The sequence below is a fragment of the Heteronotia binoei genome, chromosome 7 (assembly GCF_032191835.1).
Source record: "Heteronotia binoei isolate CCM8104 ecotype False Entrance Well chromosome 7, APGP_CSIRO_Hbin_v1, whole genome shotgun sequence".
NCBI lineage: Eukaryota > Metazoa > Chordata > Lepidosauria > Squamata > Gekkonidae > Heteronotia > Heteronotia binoei.
This window is the reverse complement of record NC_083229.1, coordinates 13,393,870-13,412,321: the sequence shown is the minus strand read 5'-3', so window position 1 is coordinate 13,412,321 and position 18,452 is coordinate 13,393,870. Positions and strand designations below refer to the sequence as shown.

Below are 18,452 nucleotides of genomic sequence, written 5' to 3'. Positions count from 1 at the left end.
ATTCGGTCAGGTAAACACAGGGCTGCCAAGCCCCCGGTCCGGGCGGGGAATCTCCCGCCTGGGAGGTTCTCAACCCACCGGCCCACAATAAGTACCATAGAGTTTTAACCTCCCAAATGGCTAGAGCGTTTGGAAAAACCATAGCATTTTCCCAGTAACTCCTAGAGTGGCCTCGCACGGGCGCCACCATTTTGATTATGTCACTTCCAGGTGATGTCATTTTGTCGCGCACGCGAATTTCCCCCACCAGGGGATGAAGAGGACTTGGCAACCCTAGGTAAACAGGGGGTTGAGATGAGCAGGGCACCACTGAGTAAAGGATCCATTTTATAGCCATCCAATCCCAAACAGCAGTACACCCTTCTAAACTCATTGACTGCAATGGACTACAGAGTGTGTCTCTTTTTAGGATTGCACCAGAAATGCCCAGCTAGCAGCTCATCTTTTAAGTACAGTATATCCAGGGGTCATTTTGTAGAATAGCATATGCCGCCCCCCTCCAGTCAAAAGCAACCAGAAGCAAAACAGGAGAGCTCTGGGCAAGTGAGGCCTGCTCAGTCTGGCTAGACATCCAGCCTGGCCCAGCAGGCCTCACTCATCAGGGGCTCTCCTTGGCCACCCCACCACCACAGTCAAAAGGCCAGCAAGCCATCCGCTGCCCAAAATCACATAAGAAGTGGAGAAAGGGTGGCACAGGCTTCTCCAGGGGTTAATGAGGGCTGCTGAGGGCGTGGCAAAGCCCCTGTTGGCTGGCTGGCTGCCTACTCTTCTAATCCAGGGATTGTTATGCAGCTGCCCCTACTATTCAATGGACGCTGAAGGTGGGGAGGAAGAGGGGGAGCCCTCAGAAAGGTTCAGGAACTGTGCTCCTGTGAGCTCCTGCTGAATTCAAGGCCGATCCTTGAAGAACAGATTTATCTTCTTGACATGAAGAATTCAGGAACGTAATCTTCAGGACGCAAGGATTCAGAAATGTATTCTTCAGGAAGAATACATCCCCGAATCCCTCAGGTTTCATTGACTGCACGGTAGGGTTGCCAATCCCCAGGTGGGGGCAGGGGATCCCCTGGTTTGGAGGCCCTCCCCCCCCCGCTTCAGGGTCATCAGAAAGCGGGAGGAGGGGAGGGAAATGTCTGCTGGACACACTATTATTCCCTATGGAGATCCGCGGGTATCTGGGGCTCTGTGGGGGCTGTTTTTTGAGGTAGAGGCACCAAATTTTCAGTACAGCATCTAGTGCCTCTCCCCAAAATATCCCCCAAGTTCCAAAACGATTGGACCAGGGGGTCCAATTCTATGAGCCCCAAAAGAAGGTACCCCTGTCCTTCATTATTTCCTATGGAAGGAAGGCATTGAAAAGGTGTGCCGTCCCTTTAAATGTGATGGCCAGAACTCCCTTTGGAGTTCAATTATGCTTGTCACAGCCTTGATCCTGGCTCCACCCCTAATGTCTCCTGTCTCCACCCCCAAAGTCCCCAGATATTTCTTAAATTGGACTTGGCAACCCTACTGCATGGCCCTGTATTTGCTAAGCAAACGCGTGCGCGCACACACAAAATAGTTCTGAGCCTGCTGACATCACTTCAAAGGGACGCTTTGCGCCCCCCAAATAATTCTGCCTCACGGTCTCTGCATTTCTTCCTCCCACCAGCCACGAGCCAACAAAGGCGCAGCAAGAATTTGGAATAATATTTCGTGCACCCAGCACTTGTACTCTCGGTCCATGAGACTTCTCACTGTTTGCAGATCCTAACGTGCAGATTTTATGATCCGGCAGGACTCTTCCCATAATGTATAAAAAGGTATGAGGAGGCTGCCTGTGATTTATCATGTCCAGGAACTCTCCTGCACTGTTGTAATCCTGCTTTCCCTTTAAGATGTTTTGTTGGGAACTTGGGAGGGAGGGAGCCCAGAGCCCTCAGTCAAAGATGCCCGCCCTTGAAGAGAAGCAATCTGCGACGAGGGGATTTTTCTGCCCCTATGTAGAAAGCAGGCCACAAATCAGAAGCGACTTTTTGGCACACAACGCACGTATCTTCCTGCGTTAGAGCGCTGCGGAAATCATTTTAAGGCTGCCATACGTCACAATGCCAGCAACGTTATGCAAGACACACAACAAATTCCACCACATAGGGGGAGGGACAGAGAATGAGAAGGGAGTGTGAGCCCATAACATGGATGCCATTGTGGTGAGGGAACTGGAACAACAGGTGAACGTTTTTGATTTGCATGCCTTTCGTAGAATCACAGAATTGGATTCATGGTGCATGTGTGTTGGTCCATACATAAAAGACCCTTCCCTTATCTTTTCTGGGTAGAAGAAGATATTGGATTTATATCCCGCCCTCCACTCCGAAGAGTCTCAGAGCGGCTCACAATCTCCTTTACCTTCCTCCCCCACAAGAGACACCCTGTGAGGTGGGTGGGGCTGGAGAGGGCTCTCACAGCAGCTGCCCTTTCAAGGACAACCTCTGCCAGAGCTATGGCTGACCCAAGGCCATGCTAGCAGGTGTAAGTGGAGGAGTGGGGAATCAAACCCAGTTCTCCCAGATAAGAGTCCGCACACTTCACCACTACACCAAACTGGTATTGTTCCTTCCTACCGGCATGTCTTTCTTCTCCCTTTCATCATCCTTTGCCCCCAGCCACTGGGGCTTTATGTGATAACTGGTGTTATTACCATACAGTTGTGTTATTTTTATTGCAAGTCCACCATTGCAAGAATACTAGAACTCCAGTGCAACCAAGGAAGCTGACGGGCAGTAGATTCGGGACAGACAAAAGGACATTCTTCTTTACGCAAAGAGTGATTGGAATGTGGAATTTGCTGCAATGGCCACAGGGATCATCGAATCATAGAGCTGGAAGGGATCTCCAGGGTCATCTAGTCCAACCCCCTGCACAATGCAGGGAATGCACAAATGGCCAAGCCTAGCCTGACCTTGTGACATCTCAGAAGCTAAGCAGGTTAGTACTTGGAATCGGAGACCACCAAAGAAGCCCAGGCTTGCTAACACAGAGGCAGGCAATGGCAAGCGCCAGTGTGCTATAGTGGTAGAGTTGGCAAGTCCAATTCAAGAAATATCTGGGGACTTTAGGGGTGGAGCCAGGAGACATTGGGAGTGGAGCCAGGGACAAGGGTGTGACAAGCATAATTGAACTCCCGGGGAGTTCTAGCCATCACATTTAAAGGGACAGCACACCTTTTTAAATGTCTTCCTTCCATAGGAAATAATGAAGGATAAGGGCACCTTCTTTTGGGGCTCATAGAATTGGACCCCCTGGTCCAATCGTTTTGAAACTTGGGGAGGTGCTTTGGGGAGAGGCACTAGATACTATACTGAAAATTTGGTGCCTCTACCACAAAAAACAGCTCCCCCAGAGCCCCCGAAACCTCCAGATCAATTCCCCATTATACCCTATGAGAATCGATCTCCACATAGGGAAAAATGAAGTGACCAGCAGATGTTTCCCTCCCCCTTTTCTGGCAACTCTGAAGCGAAGGATTGACCTCTCTACTCACAGTTGCTGCCAACTTCTTCAAAGTAACACAGACACACCATCCCAAGAGGAAGCCTTTCAATCGGAGACTGAAGCCTCCGGAGGGGGAAAGTCACATGGTGGCTGTGGGGGAGGGGCTTCCCCCTGGCGGCCAGCTGACTGGGGGCGGGAAGAAACCTGGGAAAGCGGAAGAACCCCCGCTGGGACCTGGGGATTAGCAAGCCTATATAGTGGTTAAGAGCAGCAGACTCTAATGTGAAGCACCAGGTTTGAATCCCCCACTCCTCTACATGGGTGGAATGATCTTAGATCTGTCATGGTTCTCTCAGAGCTGTCTCAGCCTTGCATACTTCACAGGGCGTCTGTTGTGGGGAGAGGAAGGAAAGCCAATTGTAAGAGGCTCTGAAATTCTTTTGGGTAGCGAAAAGCAGGATATAAAAACAACTCTTGTTCTTCAAACCACCTCTGTTCATCTATCGTTTTGACAACGCCACGGAATCACCATAAGTTGGCGGCAACTTCGCAACACGTTCCACCACCATGAACTGGAGGCAGGGTTTAGTGTATTTTATTTTCTTGCCGTTTTATCACTATAGCGAGCTCCCCGTGAGAAGTCTTCTTGATTAAACAGGAAGAATAACTAAGCAAGATGCTTTTTAAAACAAAGAGTCCAACCCAAGAGGAAGTTTCCCAAACCAAACCTTACCGAAATGGGGCTGTGCTACAGGACTTGAGCACTCTTGCGGACTTTCTTTTAGATAGATCCAGGTGGGTACCTCCCTGGGACTGAGCAGGGATATTGGGTTTTTTATCTCATTACATATGCTCAGGGATGGAATTCTAGCTGGAGCTCCTTTGCATATTAGGCCACACACCCCTGCTGTAGCCAATCCTCCAAGAGCTTACAAGGCTCTTTTTAGTAAGCTCTTAGAGGATTGGCTACATCAGGGGAGGTGTGGCCTAATATGCAAAGGAGCTCCTGCTAGAATTCCACCTCTGCATATGCTAAACCCACTTTCACCAAGTATAGCTATATATCCACAGTATTCCAATGCATTTCTCTTTTATAATAGTGTACCAGAATAATATTTTTAATTGACATACTCAAATAAGGGATATCGCCTGTTTATCTCATTATATATACTAAACCCATCTTCCACTGTATTTTAATATATTCTTTTTTTTTTCCTAATGGCAAACGAGAATGATGTTTATAATGTATGTTACATGTTCAAAAGTAAATTAGGTGGACAGAAACACCTCTGGGAAAGGCATGTTCTCAGTTTAACCCAGACTTGCAAGCAATAGACCTATCAACAGACAACATTTATTGCCTCATTCTTCCATTCTGAGATGTTACTGTTTTATTGGTTTCCCACGCAAATGCTATCCAAACCAAATGTTCTTTCAGTTTGTTAATTTCACTGGTTTGCCATTAGGATTCTAACTTATTATCACTTTGCATCCTTAACCACAGCTAAAAGTAGCTTTGCTGACTGTACCCCATTCCATTGTCTGATGACGTATGCATGCACACAAAAGCTTACATTCTCAATAAAACTTGGTTGGTCTTAAAAGTGCTTGAGAGCCAGTTTGGTGTAGTGGATAAGTGCGCAGACTCTTATCTAGGAGAACCGGGTTTGATTCCCCACTCCTCCACTTGCACCTGTTGAGATGGTCTTGGGTCAGCCATAGCTTTCATAGAAGCTGTCCTTGAAAGGGCAGCTGCTATAAAAGCACTCTCAACCCCACCAACCTCACAGGGTGTTGTTGTGGGGGCGGGGGGGGGGAGGTAGAGGAGATTGAGGTTCTGAGATTCAGAGTATAGGGTGGGATATAAATCCAAAATCTTCTTCTTCTACTGGACTCCTGACTTGCTTTCATTTCAATGGCACTAGTGCGAAAGAACTCAATGGATTATGTCCTATAGAATGCCAACCTAGCAAGAAATTAAGGGTTTGGGTTTTTTTTTTGTCTTCTGGTCCTATTTCCACTGGACTTTGTTCAGCTTGAGGCACATAGCCAAAATCAGAAACCATTTTTTCTACACTCCGGATTTTACTAATGAGGAGGAACAGGAAACAAAAGAATGATCAGGAGGCTGGATAGTCTAAGAAACGTCTAAGCAGCATTTGGATTTTTCACCCCTATTTGAAACAATAATATATGGCTACATCAGGGAGGTGTGGCCTAATATGCAAAGGAGCTACTGCTAGAATTCCACCCCTGCATATGCTAAACCCACTCTCATCAAGTATAGCTATATATCCACAGTATTCCAATGTATTTCTCCAGGCCTAAGGAGAGGTCAAGAAATCAGACAAGAGGTTTAGAGAGGTTCAGTGATAGAGGAGTGGATGAACAGAGGATATTCTCTCCCTCCAAATAAGGGGTCAGCTGTTAGAACTGATATGGCAAAGCCCTATGGTTGGAATATTACACACGGCATAATGAACAGCTTTTATGCACTACAGCAAATCCTTATAATAAAAGGGATTTTTATTTCTTTTTAAAAAAGGAATCTTATAAATGGATAAAAAGGTAAAGGTGCAAGCACCAGTCGTTTTCGACTCTGGGGTGACGTTGTTTTCACAACGTTTTCACAGCAGACTTTTCGCGGGGTGGTTTGCCAGTGCCTTCCCAATCATCTACACTTTCCCCCCAGCAAGCTGGGTACACATTTTACCAACCTCGGAAAGATGGAAAGCTAAGTCAAACTGGAGCCGGCTACCTAAACCAGCTTTTGCTGGGATCGAACTCCGGTTGTGAGCAGAGGGCTCCGACTGCAGTATTGCAGCTACTCTGCACCATGGGGCATACAGATACAGGTATATTAATCATAGAATCATAGAGTTGGAAGGTACCTCCAGGGTCATCTAGTCCAACCCCCTGCACAAATACCTACCCCAAATTCACAGGATCTTCATCGCTGTCAGATGGCCATCTAGCCTCTGTTTAAAAACCTCCAAGGAAGGAGGAAATGAAAAGGATGAGCAAACTGTTTCCCATTCTACTTCTTTTTGGCTCCATAGAAAAAGAGGTTTCATAGAACAAGAGGTGCCGGAGCTCGTTAGCACAACTCATTTGCATAACACTTGCATGCGCCACGCAGTCCTGACATCACTGGAAGGTAAACTAAATTCAGCTCAGCATCTACCTTAAAATGCTTCTTGAATTATAATCATCATGATAAAATCTCACTCCCATCATACTTTATAAATTACTTACTCCTATGTGGTCCTATTACTTACTCCTATGTGGAGAGCCAGTTTGGTGTAGTGGTTAAGTGTGCAGACTCTTATCTGGGAGAACCGGGGTTGATTCCCCACTCCTCCACTTGGACCTGCTAGCATGGCCTTGGGTCAGCCATAGCTCTGGCAGAGGTTGTCCTTGAAAGGGCAGCTGCTGTGAGAGCCCTCTCAGCCCCACCCACCACACAGGGTGTCTGTTGTGGGGGAGGAAGGTAAAGGAGACTGTGAGCCGCTCTGAGACTCTTCGGAGTGGAGAGCAGGATATAAATCCAATATCTTCTTATATTCTTCTACAGTGGCATGAGGAAGATTTACATCTGCCTGCCCCAAAAGTTTTGGTTATTTTTTCACCCTTTTTTTGTGTGGGGAAAAATACAGTATTAGAAAATTTGTCAAGTCTTAGAGTTCAGCAAAATTCTCACAGGGGGTTTGAACAATGGAGCCCAGAAGCAGGTTGTTTTTTTTTTTTTTTTTTTTTGAGGAAGGAGAAAGAAAGAAAGAGCACAATAAAATTTAAAGGTTCTGGACCTCCTGTGAGCTCCTGCCCAAAATGAGGCCCAGATTTAACTTTATATTTTTGTCAACAGTTCCAGATCTCTGCTTTTCAGCTTTTTTTTTTTTGTAGATTAATTTATATTGTCAGCATACGTATCATTTTTATACCCAGCATGTAGGTAAGATAAATGTTGTTTATCTGTACAATGGTTAAGGCTGGTTGATCGTTGTGCAACTGATGCTTGGAAAATACATACCTTTTCGAGGGAAAAAAAGAGCGTAGGGACACAGAAAAAAAAGTGATTTGAGAATTAAAAAAAAAAAAATGGGCTTAACCAGCACAGAGGAGAAATAAAATCGAAATAGGAGCTGGGCTGGGGAAGCAGAAAGGACAAGGGATATGAAACCATCCTGAATTTATGTTGACCACAAAAACATCTTCATTTTAAGAATCAGATATACTTTTGACTGCTCTGATCTGGAAGCATTTGACCTATGACGGAAGGTTGAAGGAGCTGGCTATGTTTAGCCTGGAGAGGAGGTGGCTGAGAGGTGATAGGATTGCCATCTTCAAGTACTTGAAGGGCTGTCCTATAGAGGATGATGCAGAATTGTTTTCTGTGGCCCCAGAAAGTCGGGCCAGGACCAACGGGTTGAAATTATATCAGAAGAGTTTCCAGTTCAACATTAGGAAGAACGACTTGACACTCAGAGTTGTTCCTCAGGGGAACAGGTTTCCTCAGGAGGTGGCGGGCTCTCCTTCCTTGGAGGTTTTTATACAGCAGCTAGATGGCCATCTGACAGCAATGCTGATCCTGTGAATTTAGGGGGAGATATTTGTGAATTCCCTGCATTGTGCAGGGGCTTGGACTAAATGACCCTGGAGGTCCTTCCAAGTCTATGATTATATGACCTGGTTAGTATTTGGATGGGAGACAATCAGGGCTTTTTTTTTTTTTTGTAGCAGGAAATCCTTTGCATATTAGGTCACGCCCCCCTGATGTAGCCAATCCTCTTGGAGCTTCCAGTAGGCCCTGTACTGAGAGCCCTGTAAACTCTTGGAGGATTGGCTACATCAGGGTGTGTGTGGCCTAATATGCAAAGGAGCTCTTGCTAGAATTCCAAGCTCTTGGAGGATTGGCTGCATCAGGGGTGTGTGGCCTAATATGCAAAGGAGCTCTTGCTAGAATTCCAAGCTCTTGGAGGATTGGCTACGTCAGGGGTGTGTGGCCTAATATGCAAAGGAGCTCTTGCTAGAATTCCAAGCTCTTGGAGGATTGGCTACGTCAGGGGTGTGTGGCCTAATATGCAAAGGAGCTCTTGCTAGAATTCCAAGCTCTTGGAGGATTGGCTACATCAGGGGTGTGTGGCCTAATATGCAAAGGAGTTCCTGCTACAAAACAAACAAATCCTGGAGACCATAAAGGATGTCCCGGGTCACGGTGCAGAGGCAGACAAAGGTAAAACAGTTTCACATGAACTCATGAGTCTGCCGTATATTGAATCAGACCCTCGCTCCATCCAGGTCAGTACTGTCTCCTCAGATTGGCAGTGACAGTGTCCTATTCCTTTAAGGAGAACTGGAGAACTGGAACTGGCACGGAACTGTTACAACGAGGAGGGAGAGGGGTGAGTCGAGCGAGTGGGGTGGCTGTGGAGGGCGACGGAGCTGAGAGGGTGTGAGCGAGCGGAGGAGTGGGTTGTCTCCGGGACATAGGTCTCGACAGGCACCCCGGTCTCTGTTCCCGCCCCCTTTCCTCTTCTTGTTTTTCCTCCTTGCTCCCCTCTTGCCCCCCCCGCTCCCGTGTTCTTCCACCCCCTGCCCCTCACCCGAGGCACGGCCATCAGCCAAGAAGCTCTCCCACCCATGCCTCAAAACATTGCATTAAGAACAGCACCCAAAAACTGTCTCTCTATCAGGGAACAGCACCTGCACTTTAAAGCGGCCACGAAGCCCCGAAGACGCCTAAAACCTGGACATTCGTTTTTCAAAAAAACTTTTACACCAACTAACAGCACTTTAAGAACTATACCCTACCCCACCCCCTTAACTTCATTTATACTGCCTAACTAACTATTGATCACCTATTAGATTTTACCAACGATGAACTAATTTAATTTGATTAGAAATTGGATTAGGAATTTGAATTGATTTGAAATTGGATTATTATTTTGTACTTTTATGTATTTAAATGCATATAGGATTAATAATTTATTGATTATTCATGCATGTTAGCACTTTAAATTCAGGAATTAGGTTTTTAGTACTGTGCTAAGTAAGAATTATTGTGTATTTTAAATGCATATAGGATTAACTAATTTATTGATTACTTACGCATGTTAGCACTTTAAATTTAAGAATTAGGTTTTCAGTACTGTGCTAAGTAAGAATTATCTATCTACTGATCAATTAGGAAAGTTTTGGTGATCTGGACAGTTAGGAACTGAGGACGGGGGTGGGCTGGGGATCTGTGCTGGGGATCTGTGCTGTGCTTGTAAATTAGCCAGCTGAATCTAACATAACCATCAAAGAATAGGCTCGGGATGACTGGTCAGGGGATTCCAGTGCTCCTGGGGAGGGGAAGATACGACGGTGGGAATGGACGGATATATGAGAGAAGGAGACAGAGACAAAACAGTGCTCGGCCCCCTTCTAGTCTAGTTCCCATCCCAACGGTGACAAGTAGGGGGACCAAGAGAAATTGCCCGCGTCCGACACTGGTGTTATGCAATGCCAGGTCTATAAACAATAAGATCGAGACCATTAAGGACTTCCTGCTTCGGCAGGATGCAGACCTGGCTTGCGTGACCGAGACCTGGGTTCAAGAGGGAGAGACAATGGCACTCTCCCAGATGACCCCCCCAGGTTACTCGGTCTTCCACCAGTCGCGGATTAGCGGGCGGGGGGGGCGGGGGTGGCGATATTCATACGGGAGGCTTACTCCTTCAGGGCCCTCCCGGCCCCAAAGATCGATGGTGTTGAATGTGTCGGCCTTGCGTTGGATGTCGGGGAGAGGTTGGCGATCTGGCTGGTGTACCGTCCGCCTAACGCACCGGCCAGCGCCTTACCATCCCTGATGGAGGCGGTGTCCGGCTGGGCGTTGGAGTGCCCGGGGCTTCTGGTCCTGGGCGACTTCAATGTCCACGCCGATGACGCGGCTTCCACTCAGGCGATGGACCTAGTGTCTTCCATGGCGACACTAGGACTCTCCCAATTTGTTACGACTCCCACGCATCAGGCGGGGCACACATTAGATCTGATCTTTGCGGCCGGGATTAAAGTGAACGAAATCGCAACGGAGGCGATACCATGGTCGGATCACTTAGCCCTCAAGGCTCGTATGGAGACGCTACCACAACCCTGTAAGGGCGGAGAGCCTATTTTGGCTCGCCCGCGGAGCCTGATGGACCCGGAACGGTTCCAAACGGCTCTTTGGGATCCTTGGCCCCCTTGTGATTCCCTTGACGCCCTGGTTGATGCCTGGCAAGACCGGCTATCTGGGGCAATCAACGAGATCGCACCCCGACGTCCTCTGCGCCCTCGTTCAAGGCTGGCTCCTTGGTATACCCTGGAGCTACGCCGGTTGAAACAAGGACTCCGACGACTAGAGAGGCAGTGGCGGCGCACTCGTGGCGAAGCGGCGAGAACATCCTACAGAACGCTTATGAGGTCGTATGAGATGGCAGTCAAGGCCGCAAAGAAGAAGTACTTTGCGGCCAAGATTGCGTCTGCAAATTCGCGCCCGGCACAATTATTCAAAATAATTGGACACTTAACTACTCTGCCCCAAGGCAGACCAAACGTAAGAGAATTAGAAATAGGCTGTGAGGCTTTTGCGAAATTTTTTGCAGACAAAATCACGTCGCTCCGCCAGGACCTGCCCATCACCTTAGATACAGTACATGAGCCCGAGGCCCCTTGCCTGTCTTCTGATTTAACTCTGGATCATTTCGACCCGCTCAGCCTGGAGGAAGTTGACGGAATCCTCTCCTCTGCGCGCCCTACAACTTGCGATCTGGACCCATGCCCCTCCTGGCTAATTAAATCTTGCCTGAGGGAGCTTGAATGTCCTTTACGGGACATCATAAATAGATCCCTCTCAGAGGGGCGTTTTCCATCATCCCTGAAAGAGGCTTTGGTCCGACCCCTCCTGAAAAAAACTACAGCAGATCCGGCCGAATTGGCAAACTACCGACCGGTCTCTAATTTACCGTTTTTAGGTAAAATAATTGAGAGGGCAGTGGCGTCGCAGTTGCAGAGCTTTCTGGATGACGCTTCCATCCTAGACCCTTGCCAGTCCGGCTTTCGCCCGGGCTATGGGACGGAGACAGTACTGGTCGCCCTGGTAGACGATCTCCAACGGCATCTGGATCGGGGCGGTGTGGCGGTGCTGATGTTTTTAGACCTGTCGGCCGCGTTCGACACGGTCGACCATCGGCTACTGACCCGCCGCCTCGCCGATATAGGGGTGAGGGGGTCTGCCTTACAATGGCTCTCCTCCTTCCTCGAGGATCGGGGACAAAGGGTGGCAATTGGTGGCGAGCGGTCCCGGAGGCGCACACTGGACTGTGGAGTGCCTCAGGGGGCAGTTCTCTCACCAATATTATTCAATATCTACATGCGCCCTCTTGCCCAGATTGCCAGGAGATACGGACTTGGGTGCCATCAATATGCAGATGACACCCAACTCTATCTGCTAATGGACGGCCGGCCTGACTGCGTCCCTGAGAATCTAGACCGGGCCCTGCAGGATATGGCAATGTGGTTGAGGAGGAGCGGGCTGAAATTGAACCCAGCGAAGACAGAAGTCCTTTGTCTGGGTCGGGGCGCCCGGGAAGGGGAAACACCTCTTCCGGTCTTCGACGGGGCGCCGCTGAAAGCGGCGCACCGGGTTAGGAGTCTGGGAGTTTTACTGGAGCCTTCATTATCAATGGAGGCCCAGATTGCAGCCACTGCCAAGTCAGCCTTCTTCCACCTGAGGCGGGCAAGGCAGTTGGCTCCCTTCCTAGAGCGCCAAGATCTGGCAACGGTACTTCACGCAACGGTCACCTCGAGACTGGATTACTGTAATGCCCTCTACATGGGGCTGCCTCTGTACCGAACCCGGAAGCTGCAGCTGGTGCAGAACGCAGCGGCCAGGCTACTGTTGGGGCTCCCTAAATGGGAGCACATACAGCCTGGGCTGCGCGAGCTGCACTGGCTGCCAGTTATATACCGGGTTCGTTACAAAGTGCTGGTCATTACCTTTAAAGCCCTATATGGTCGAGGACCTGTCTACCTCAGGGACCGTCTCTCCCTATATGAACCCCAGAGAGCACTGAGGTCAGCTGGAAAAAACTTGCTGACTATCCCCGGACCAAGAGAGGTGAAGTTGCAATGCACCCGCAATCGGGCCTTCTCCTCTGTGGCCCCGAGCTTATGGAACCAACTTCCAGAGGAAATGCGGGCCCTGCGGGATCTTGAACAATTCCGCAGGGCCTGCAAGACTTTCCTCTTCCGACTGGCTTTCGATGATGTAGAAAATTAAGTACTAATGATACCGCCATCATAATAAAGAACAAATAGCAATAGCATTAGCACTTTTATAACTGTAATTAATTTTAAATTTATTAGAATTTTAATGTTGAATGTAACCTTGTTTTTATACAATGGAATGTTACTGTTACTGTTAGCCGCCCTGAGCCTGCCCCGGCGGGGAGGGCGGGATATAAATAAAATTATCTAATTATCTATCTAATCTAAAATAAATTATCTAAACTGCCAGAGATTGAGTCATCCTTGACTACAGGTGGTATATTGTCATCAGGTGTGAGCCACTTAACCAATTTGGAGTGGGATTGGCTAAGGCCACTAGAAATGCAGTAGCCAGCGACCAGTTCACTGTGGGATAGGAAAGGACGATACTAGCGTGGCATACTGTTGGATGGCTATTGGACTGATGACTGTGGACTGTGTATTGACTATTCTCTTGGACTCTGTAGTTGTACCTCTGCCTGGCTCTACTTGTGTGTAAGTGTATAACTACTGGACTGCCTGTTGACTCTGATACCTGCCTGAACCCAATACAGTTTGTTGAACCTGCTATCTGTGTCGAGTGCCTTCCTTGGGACTGCAACTGAGACTGGTCTGACCAGTGGGAGCTTCTTCTACAGCTCTGTCAGGCAGTGGCTCTCCAGTGTCTCAGGCAATGGTCTTTCTCATCACCTACCGCCTGGTCCTTTTAACTGGAGATGCCAAAGATTGGACTTGGGATCTTCTGTATATTTAGCAGATGTTCTACCACTGAGCCACAGCCCCCTCCCAAACCTCAGAGTCTCAGAGAGGTCACTCACAACCTCCTTTACCTCCCCCTTCCCACATCAGACACCCTGTGAGGTAGTTTGGACTGAGAGAGCTCTCGCAGCAACTGCCACTTCAAGGATAACTCCTATGAGAGCTATGGCTGACCCGAGGCCATTCCAGCAGCTGCAGGTGGAGGAATCGAACCCGGTTCTCCCAGATAAGAGTCCGCACACTTCACGACACCAAACAGGCTCTCCTGTCCCCAAACCTGCTTATGCTGACGTGACCTTGAGTCAGTCACGAGTTCTCTCAGAACTGTTCCTCTCAAGAATAGTTTCTGTCACAGTGCTCACAAGGTGTCTGTTATTGGGAAGGAAAGGAGATTGTAAGCCGGTCTGAGACTCCTTTGGGTAGTGAAGGGCTGGGTATAAATCCAGCCTCCTTCTCCTCCTCCTTTTCTTCTTTCAGCTGTGTCCCATAATACTGCTTGAGAAAAGTAGCTCCACTAGAAGAATAGATCCATGGGATCCAACCCAGTACCTCCCCCCCCCCCCTTTTAATCAAGATGGTAGAACAAAGACCCAGTAACACAGAAGATCTATGTGGTGTAGTGCTGGGAAAGGATCAGAGACGGTGATGTTCAAATACCCACCCTCTTGTTACAGTTGCTAATTTGGCCAATTCTTCTCTCCTAGCCCAACCAACTTTACAGTGGTGTTGTGAGAATTAAATAAGGACAACCATGTGCATTCTTCTGAACTTCCTGTAGGAAGGAGAGGATGAATATCTAATAAACATAGGTGTCAAGGTGTGCGGAGGGTCGTAAGAACATAAAAGAAGCCATGTTGGATCAGGCCAATGCCCAATCCAACACTCTGTGTCATGCAGTGGCCAAAAAAACCCAAGTGCCATCAGGAGGTCCATCAGTGGGACCAGAACCACAAAAACCTTCCCATTGTGGCCCCCCAAGCACCAAGAATACAGAGCATCATTGCCCCAGACATAAGAACATAAGAGAAGTCATGTTGGATCAGGCCAATGGCCCATCCAGTCCAACACTTTGTGTCACGCAGTGGCCAAAAAACCCCACGTGCCATCAGGAGGTCCAGACTAACCAAATTTGTGGCAGGGTATTGTGCTACATGGGCCCTGTGGCAGAGTTGTAAAGCTGCAGTACTGCAGTCTGAACTCTCTGCTCATGACCTGAGTTCGATCCCAACAGAAGCTGGTTTCAGGTAGCCCGCTCAGGTTAACTCAGCCTTCCATCCTTCCGAGGTCGGTAAAAGGAGTACCCAGCATGCTGGGACGGGTGTGTGTGTGTGTGTGTGTGTGTGTGTGTAGATGACTGGGGAAGGCAATGGCAAACCACTCTGTAAAAAGTCTGCCATGAAAACATTGAGAAAGCAACATCACCCCAGAGTCGGAAACAACTGGTGCTTGCACAGGGGACTATCTTTACCTTTTTATTGTGCTACAGTGGTGACCAAACATGCTTCACTGTAAGAGCCACATAGAATAAACATCAGAAGTTTGAGAGCACCAAAACATGAATGCCAGATGTTTAAGAGGTGTAAGGCGGACAGGCAAATAGATGGAGGGAAGAGGGAGAGGTGGAAAGAAAGCATCTTTAACTTAAATGCATTTTTCAAGCTGCTGGCTTGGCTTGGAGAAATGATTTAAAGAGAGAAATGCTTTTTCTAAATTGGGTGCTGGGCAATGTTCCCTCTAAGCTGCAGAGTCTTGTGAGCAAAAATTCTGCTTTGTGAGCTACTGACCTTGAAGTGGTGAGCTACTGCATAAATTAGTGTGCTTTGGGGTTATCCTTCCCGAGCTAAGACAAAAATGTGTGAGCTGAAGGCTACAATCTGTGAGCTAGCTCATGCTAACTCAGCTTAGAGGGAACACTGGTGCTGGGGTGGTGGGCGTTGCAAGAGCCACATGATATGTGTGAAAGAGCCACATATGGCTCCTAAGCCACAGTTTGGCCACCCCTGGACTAGACTCTCACTCTTTTCTGCTGCTGCAGACAAACTAACACAGCTACCCATCTTGATCTGTCCCCATGGAAGGCACCATATTTAGCCATGGACTGCAAGAAGATCAAATCTGTCAGTCCTAAGGGAAATCAACCCTGATTGTTCCCTGGACGGTCAGATGCTGAAGCTGAAGCTCAAATACTTTGGCCACCAAATGAGAAGGGAGCACTCACTGGAGAAGACCCTGATGCTGGGAAAGACAGAAGGCAAAAGTAGAAGGGGACGACAAAAGATGAGATGGCTGGACAGCGTTACTGATGTAACTAACAGGAATTTGAGCGGACTTTGGAGGATGGTGGAAGACAGGAGGGCCTGGCGTGACTTGGTTCATGGGGTCGCAAAGAGTCAGACTCGACTGTGCGACTGAACAACAGCAACAAAAATGGAAACCCAATCAACCTTGTAAAGAAACTCACACAGGTATAAACAGGCTTAACCTTGTCTCACCAAATGCAGAAGACTTAACATTATACCAAAGGAACTGAGAATTAAAAAACACACACACACACACAGAGTACAATCCACGAATCCCACAAACTATGGTGAGAGTTTGTGTCAAAAGGCATCTAAAGAACCGTGCGGTGACTCACAAAAGCTCCTTTCCCACCACGAATTCGGTTTGTCTGTGAGCTGCTACCAAACTCTTGTTCTTTTTCTTGTTGTATCATTCATATAACTAAACAGAATTAAACCAGCCACTGAATTGGAGTAACCCACCCCCGTCTCTGAAGCCGTGGCTTTGCTGATTGATGACTCATACTAACAAAGTCATAAAACATTGTGAAGGCTAGAATGAATGCGCACAGCTGGTACATGCGCTGAGAGAGCAGAGCCTTATCCCAACAGCTTGGAGACATCTAAAATGTCAGGAGAACTGGAACTTCAGGGGATGGAGAAGATGTAGATCCCCTAAGTTTGGAAGAACCCATAGGGATCTAGTACCCTGTCTAAAGCCTGCCCAGGTCTCTTACCCGAGACCCTGTTCAAATGCAGCGTTACTCACCACCCGAGTTTTATCACAACCTGTGTCACCTTACAAGATCTGCACTGTGTGCTGTCATGAACTCAATGTCCTTAATTGTAGGATAGCTCATTCTTATTTTTCCACTCCAGACCGCGCTCTTTGGGGTGAGATTTCTACATTATTCATCTCAAACACGCTGCACAGATCTCCATAGAGGATTTGTCAAAGGGATTTAATTTATGGCTAGGACACAGACCTGTTTTATTTTATAAAAAAAAACCAAAACAGCAGAAGGGAATTACCCATCACAATGTCAACCTCCGCTCAAAGCCGCCATCCGCTTGTCATGCTGACGCTTACACAGAGAGCTGCATTTTGCAACAAATTGTGTCCCTTGATCGCACACACACACACACACACACAAATACACAACAATTCATATCATAAGCAACCGAGACGTCTGTCTGTTTCTGAATGCACTGGCTATTTTCCCTCAGTGATGACCGTGAGAAAAAGGAAAGGGGGGGGGGAAGAGACCCTGTTTTTAAAGCAGGAAGTATTGGGGAGGGGGGGAAATTCCCTCCCCCCAGAAATGACCAGTCAATAAATCTGAAAGACACAAACACAGGATGGAGCCAATCAAAAGCAGAGAGTTTGCAAACAACAGGGGGGCTTTTACCTGCCGTCTCCTGGGCTCCACTGCAGTGCACCGTCTTCCGCTCTCCCTTGTTTTTCTATCTGTCCATCCTCTGGAAGACGACAGCATAGCAGTTACTGCGGCTCATCCTGCTGGCACAGCTGGGCTTTGGAAAGCAGCTGGTTCGGTCTCCACCGGTGCCACCCAGCTCTAGCTTCTGCCAAGGCTGCTGCTCCCGCTGCTGTTCCTAGTACTGAGGATGCCAGAGAGGAGGAGGAGAAGGAGGAGTACGAGAGGCAAGGGGGAGGAGGCTGCTGGTGCTGATGCTGTTGCCATGGTTACGGAACTCGGCTGTGCTACCCAGCGCAACAGCTGCTAGAACTCCTGGTTCTTTCGCAGGCAGGACCGGCTCGGGCTGAGGTGGAGACTGGAAGTCTTCGTCGTGCTTTCCGACCTTTTGACAAATGCTTGTTTACCGGGATGCAGTCCCTGGCCAGCGGCTGATGTCGATTCTATTTCTCAAGAAGGTGCGAGAAACAAAAAGTGACTGTCGAAAGAGCAACGGCTGTTGGAACAGAAAGGGCCTTGGGCGGTGGGTGGGTGGGGAAGGACCTTGGAGAGATAGGACTGGGTATAGCTCACGCTCTCCCCCAAAAACATGTTGACAGGAGAATCGAGATCCTTCTGTAGAGTCTAGAATTATGCAGAGGAGATTAAAAGGCACGTTTTAATATCCACAACCGCACAGATAGCTGGCAGTGCCGGATTAAATCCAGTGGAGGCCCCTAGGCAGTCAAAATCTCGGGGTCCCCCTCATAAATTATCTCAGAGTTGGAGCGCCCACATCACCACCTGTGGCCCCCACGGCAGCCTGCAGGGACTTTCTCAAAAGCCCCTCTGACCAAGCTGTGGGGGAGAGGCAGAGAGAGGCAAACTTGGTTACGATGCCAGAAGCAGCCGAACCGGGCAAATCGGGCAAAGGGCAGCTCAGTTGCTGGCTGTGCACACAGGCTGAGAGGGCTGCAAGGGGGGGAGGGAAACAGGCGGAGCTAGCCAGGGGCCCCTAAAGGCATGCGGGCCCATAGGCCAGTGCCAGCTTGGCCTAATTGTTAATCCAGTCCTGATAGCTGGCACAGAGAATTATGAAGCACATCTAGGAAAGCATTTTTCAAGCAATGCCCTGTTTGAACACCTTAACAGTTTGGTGCAGTGGTGAAGTGCGTGGACTCTGATCTGGGAAAACCGGGTTTGATTCCCCACTGCTCCACTTGCACCTGCTGGAATA

At 48.4% G+C, this 18,452-nt stretch overlaps 1 protein-coding gene across 1 annotated transcript in view; it reads right to left on the bottom strand.

Annotated features, from left to right (window-relative positions):
• The window catches only part of FAM135B (family with sequence similarity 135 member B), a 209,186-nt gene extending 191,871 nt beyond the window's left edge, over positions 1–17,315 (bottom strand). Inside the window, exon 1 of the mRNA XM_060243091.1 lies at positions 17,210–17,315. The gene's annotated coding sequence lies outside the window, so the exon portion shown is untranslated. The remainder of the gene's footprint in view (positions 1–17,209) is intronic.
• Positions 17,316–18,452: the final 1,137 nt, after the last annotated feature.